General features: G+C 45.7%; 1 long non-coding RNA gene across 2 annotated transcripts; it reads left to right on the top strand.

Annotated features, from left to right (window-relative positions):
- The first annotated feature begins 356 nt into the window (after nucleotides 1-356).
- On the top strand, nucleotides 357-6145 carry LOC144753605 (uncharacterized). Of its 2 annotated transcripts, none has more exons than XR_013594426.1 (6): nucleotides 357-464; nucleotides 4857-4920; nucleotides 5004-5086; nucleotides 5184-5270; nucleotides 5365-5446; nucleotides 5833-6145. It is a non-coding gene; the product is annotated as an uncharacterized LOC144753605 (long non-coding RNA). The 2 variants fall into 2 exon arrangements; XR_013594427.1 differs by having other exon boundaries at nucleotides 5004-5091.
- The last annotated feature ends 275 nt before the right edge of the window (nucleotides 6146-6420 follow it).

Raw genomic sequence — 6420 nt, 5'->3', positions numbered from 1 at the left:
GGCGCAGGTATAATTTGGCTCAGGGGTTTACAAAGTGACGCATCAAGGTAGATGCATCACTTTGTAAATATGGCGCAACAAGGCGCATTTTTTACACCACTGGTGCATCACAAAAAGTGACGCACAGCCTCATAAATGAGGGCCCAGGCCTTTAGTTGGCAGAAATGAAAGAGCTGCAGAGGAAGCCAGCAACAAACTACAATGACCAATCTGGATGAGATTGCTGGTGGTATCAAATGCAGCAGGAGATGAAGACCCGCTTGATCTGCTGCCTTCCCTCGATGTAACATCTTCAAAAGTCCCTCACGTGACAGATTCACTTCTCTGCCTTCCTTTCCCTCTTCACAGGGCTGGCACAAAACACAGAGCGAGGCGGCCGCAGGCCAACGGGAACAAAATGTGCGTGCGCTCTTATATACCCTGCATCCATGCCAAGAAGCAAAGACAAGCAAACTCAAAGAGAGGTGAGAGAGGGACTGGGTGAGAGAGGGAGCTCCGAGCGAGTGAGCTTCTTATCGAAAATGCACCAAACTTGAAAACGGCTTTTATATTTTTTATTTGAAACCCCCGGCGGTGGCATTGATGTTGGAAATGTATGATTCTCTCTAGCCTTTAATAGCTGGATAAACTGATTAAGTACTTAATTAAGTACTTAATTAAGTACTTAATTCAACAAGGGACGACTATTTCCTGGAGTCGCTCAAAACAGCCTGGGCGAGTTTGCAGACATACACTTGTTGCGTAAATTATACTGCCTATTGGGGCTGCTGGGTTAGGGGACAAGCGGGGAATTAGTTTCCCTGATGCAAGAAATCCTGTGGCTCCGGCCACGCGAAGTGTGGGGGGGGGGGGGGCAGGGTGAGGTGGGGAGAGGGATGTAGAGGGAGGAAGAGAGAGAGGGAGATGGAGAGGGGAAAGCGAAAGAGTGGGGCTGCAGGGGCTCTTAAGGGGTGAAACAACAACACTGCCTCATTATTATGCAAATGGTCTTTTAAAGACCTGTGAAGTGCTCGGGTGCGGCTGTCTGTGTGTCCAGGAAGCTGTCTCATCCCGGGCTGCCACACTGGACGGGGGAAGGGGGTGGGGGGGCGGGGGGGGACGTTGAAGCCCTTTGAGGCCAATGGGGGTTGCGCGCTGACCCAGGTGTTTTGCAGATGTATGGGGCTAGCCCCAGGGAGGGGGCAAACTTAAGAGCCACGTCTTTAGCTTCTTGCCGAATTTAAGAGCGGAGAAGTGTGGCTCAGGGGTTAGAGGCAGCAGACCCGGAAGCTGAGATCGGTCCTGGACCAGGGTTCAATTCCCCACCTCGGCGGGGTCTTGGGCTAAAAATTCCACGGACTCGATAATTCTCGCCCTGGTGCCTCCTCGACTCATGGGTTCACACTCTGCGACTCTGGGCAATAGCTTGCTTAATCTCCATAACGGCCCCTCGCGGAGGGATGCCTGACTTTCACCTTGTGGATACCCTGCTATCTCACAGGGGAATACCAGGAAGGGTTCCCTAAGCAAGCGCCGGGAAACCCACTGCGGGTAGCTGTGCGCTATATAAGCTCAACTACATTTACAGGAAGTTCTAATGTTAAGTGGGACATTGTTCCAAGCTTTAGTAGCAATGTATGAAAAAGATGGCCTGCTTTTGTGAATGGGTAGGGTTCGGTCTACAGAAAGTAGAAATCAAGACTATGAATGCGAGGAGGGGGTCATGTACTCCATACATGTTTTGTTCTCTGCAGATATTTCTTTCCAGAATTATTGCATTTTTTCATCCACCCTCGTGAAGCCTGCATTGTGTAAAGTGCCAGGCTTTAAAAGGGTGACAAATCAAATTGTAATGAATTAAAAAGATGCTGAGAGCCGCAAATGTCACTCACAACCTCCACACTGCAATTACCTGTGAATTGGAAGGAAAAGGAAACAGGAAAGATACATTTTAGATAGAAGCCAAATAAATAGAGCACTCTAATTTGAACTATAATGCTGCTGCTGCTGAGTGAGTGAGCAAAGCATGTTATCCTGATCATTTCAAGGGAAATCCATAAGAATTCTTCCCACAGGGAAAGTTTCCTTGCTTCCTTTTTCATTTGCTTTTCAAATTTTTCTTTCCTTTTTCCATTTTACTTTTGTTCTTTACAACCGTTTTTCTATCCTGCTTTCTTTTTTCCCATCTTTCTTACATTCTTTGCATTGTTCTTTCCTTCTTTCTTTTGCACGCTCACTTCATTGCTTTTTACTTACATTTTGTTTACGATTTTCATTGTTAGGTCTCGCCTGTCAATGCGCATGCAGAGTTTAACTAGACTGGCGATTTGATGCAGTGCATGTGCGCTTTTAGCTCAATGCGCAAGCGGAATGAGTTAAAATGCGCGTGCACAGCATCAAATCTCCAGCCATCGCCATCTGTTCCCCAGCTTGGTGCCGCCAGCACCTCCCCTCTCTCTCCCCGCACACAGCCTTACTCGCATTTCTCCTCCCCCTCCCCAGCCGCCAGCACCTCCCCTCTCTCTCCCTGCACTCACGCTCTGACTCAGTACTTTAAGTTTCACGGCCGCCAGGCCGTGTCTCCCTTTATTTTTTCAGCCTCCCCTTTTTGCAGCCCCTGTTGTGCCGCCCGACTTGTTTCTGTTTGTTTTCTTGTTGCTATTTTATTTTTTCAGCCTCCCCTTTTTTCAGCCCCTGTTGTGCCGCCCGACTTGTTTCTGTTTGTTTTCTTGTTGCTATTTTATTTTGGTTTGGTGTCATGTGAGTTGCTTTGCAGAGAGCATGACGCCCAGCCCAGTTCGCCCTCCGGTTGGGTGACTTGGCAGGGTGGTGGACGTCACGGATATATGTTGCCCTGGACTAATGCAGCCGTTAACATAAAACTGGAGTTTGGGAGGGGCTTGGAACACATGTGTAGGACGTTTTCATGCGTCACTGGGGAATCTAGTGAGTGTGCGCTTTCCAAAACGAACCGATTCAAAACAGGCATTTAATTTGTTTGAAATCGATGACTGGGACTAATTACCTGATAACAACGTTAATTTTCTTTCTTTTTAGCATCACATGGCAGTCTGAAAATAGAATTCTTAATCAGTGTTGCAGAATTGTGCACTTTAATGTTTTTGGGTCTTGCGGACAGACAGCTGTAGTTATTCATCAGAGATGCCATTTTACCACACAGTACAGAGAGAGTGTGCTTTTGGTCCAGCCATTTGCTGTTGACTTTTTTATCCGCTGGTACGATAGTCATGGCAATGTAAGGAAGGCTGCATGAGTTTGACATTATTTTCCGACTGGGTGTTGTGATAGGGTGAGGTTACATGAAGATCCTTTTCCCTGTGCAACAGTTCATTTTGCACCTCTTCACAGCTCAGTGCCCTGTGGTGCAGGATGTGGCCCCTCTCTCAGCCGTTTAGCTTCTGCCTTTGCCAGTGCTTGTTGAATTGTGTCGTAAGCACAGTCCTTTGCAACCGCGGAGCCCAGCCATTTGAGGTGTTATTTTTTTTCATACAGGCATACAGCCAAAGGGACCTAGATGTTGTTTCACACAGTACCAAGGCCATTTCACCCCATCACCCCCTCATCCTCACACACCCTCACTCACCCTCACACCCTCAACCCCCCTCACAACCCTCTCACCCTCACTCACCCTCACACCCCCTCACCCTCACCCTCACACACCCTTACCCTCACCCCCTCACCCTGACACACCCTGTCACCCTCACACCCTCACCCTCACACCCCCTCACCCTCACACCCCTCACCCCCTCACCCTCACACCCCCTCACTCACCCTCACACCCCCTCACTCACCCTCACTCTCACACCCCTCACCCACCCTCACACACCTTCACACCCCCTCACACACCCACTCACCCTCACACACCCTTACCCTCACCCCCTCACCCTCACACACCCTCAGTCACCCTCACACTCACAATTCCTCACCATCACACCCTCACATCCTCTCACCCTCACAAACCCTCACCCTCACCCACCCTCACACCCCCTCACCCTCACACCCTTACTCATCCTCACCCCCTCATCCTCACACACCCTCACTCCCCCTCACACCCTCACCCCCTCACAACCCTCTCACCCTCACTCAGCCTCACACCCTCACCCTCACACACCCTCACCCTCACACACCCTCACCCTCACACACCCTCACCCTCACACCCCCTCACCCTCGCACCCTCTCACCATCACCCCACCTCACCCTCACACACCCTCATCCCCTCACCCTCACATACCCTCAGTCACCCTCACACCCTCACCCTCACACCCCTAACCCTCACCCCCTCACACACCCTCACACACCCTCACTCACCCTCACACACCCTCACACACCCTCACCCTCACACCCCCTCACACACCCTCAGCCTCACACCCCCTCACTCACCCTCACACACCCACTCACCCTCATCCTCACACCCCCTCACCCTCACACCCCTCACCCTCACACCACTCAGTGCTACAACACATATTGTTGCGAAAGAGAAAACTATTGGCATTGTAAATAACAAAGCTATTAATTTAGCTATTTTCAAAACAAGCACATAAATAAAAAATGTGTCCTTTACAATACTAATAGCTCAAACTTTCCTAATGCGAGACCTATTGCATTGCAAATGCTTGTTTCTCTTTCTCTCTCTGACCAATGTATGACTCGAATTTCTACTGCTAAACCAACTAACAGTATCATGGTATCTTCTTTGTGGCAGTGTTATTGATTAGCTTCTGTTTTGTGAACTGGAAGTCACAGTTCACAGTGAAAAAGGTTGTGATAACCAGTTCAATCTGTTCAGTGACAACATTGATCCTGACAAACGAAATCTGTCGACTTACACGTAATTTTTTATTTTTTTTCCCCTGTAGTTAAAGAATTTGAGGAATAAGACGGGAAGACTAAACCAGAAAGCACGTTGCTTTATATAAAAAGGTTTGTATATTGGTCGACAACTTAAATAAGTCTGTCTGAAATGTTATGCCTCTTGAGCATGACTGTTACATTTCATATTACAGTGCCACAACGAGAATTAAAGGTACCACCCGGTAAAAATGACAATGCCTCCATCATCTCATTGAAATTTCCAAATAACCTCTAGGTAAGGTCAGTGTTATTTACAATTTGCCATGTTAGTACATCAAGAGTGTTGAGTAATGGACTCCCCAGACTAAGCGTACCCCTGCATTTGACCTTAGGTAATAAGGACTCACCCTTGTATCAAGAAAACCTGATCGCAGAATTTGATTTTGGAAATTCCCTCATCTGTTGTTGTTTTTTATAAGGTAATCTCTCGAGAAAAAATCAGTTGTAACTAAATCAAATGTATCCTTAGAGTAATATGTAATCCACTTAGATGATGTAACATATGTCTTTCAGGATGCAGCCTATTTACTATTCACCGATTTAATTGGAACCACACCCGTATCTCTGACGAATATCAATTCTCAGACAACAAAAGGTACTATTTAATGACTAAATTACATCTACTATATGCTGAATCTCCTATCAGGCTCTTATAGCACTGATATGTGAATACTCCGCTAAGGAACTCTTTAGCCATTATGAAATGAAAAACCCAACCCCTGTTTTTAATATATTGTCTTTGGGGTCACATAACTTTTTGGCAAATGTTCCTATTGTAATCCTCAAAACTAACGTAAATAGGTTACTGATAATAGAGTTACCATTCTGTACTCCCCCCCTCAGCTGAATTCCTGGTGTGAGCAGATTATGCATTCTGGGCAATCATAGATACATTTGGACATATATTGTGTAAAGTGATTTCACCTTTTGTTTTTTTCAACTATTAGCCGCAGATAGATGTATTTATATTTATTATTACAGATACCCTGTACCCACGAAAATTAGAGGAGAAACTCTGTTGGTCCTGAGGAAGGTGGTCTCAACCCACCGAAACGCGTAGACCTGGCGTATCTAGTCACCTATATCATCTGGACTACCACAAACACAGAAATGAATGGATGGACTGTATGTTGTGTGTAGGTTGTTATTGAGTATGCATGAATAAGGAGTGTTAGTCATTGTATGTGTGGTGAACAGGGCTCTTTTCTTAGAATTACTTGAGTGTTTTGTGACATACAAATTATGTATTGTATTTTTTAATGTTTATAAAATATGTAAAGATATAATGAAAGTATCCGACAAAAAAGAAAATATGAAATTAGTCTGTTTGTAAAAAATAATAAAAGAAAAATAATGAAAATAATATAAATCTATGTCATCTGTGGTGATGAAAAGGACATTATTGTTGTAAAATATAATTTGAACCATGTTGAATATGAAATCATAAGGTCATAGGGGAATCTCTCTTAGCCCTAAGAGACACAGCCCACCTAACCAGAGTTTCACAAGGAAATTATATTGTGACCCATTTTGAAACACAAAACAGTGTCAATCTAGGTTTTTCACCAT

The sequence above is a fragment of the Lissotriton helveticus genome, chromosome 5_1 (genome assembly GCF_964261635.1).
Source record: "Lissotriton helveticus chromosome 5_1, aLisHel1.1, whole genome shotgun sequence".
In the NCBI taxonomy this organism is placed as follows: Eukaryota; Metazoa; Chordata; class Amphibia; order Caudata; family Salamandridae; genus Lissotriton; species Lissotriton helveticus.
This window is presented reverse-complemented; position numbering and strand designations above follow the sequence as displayed.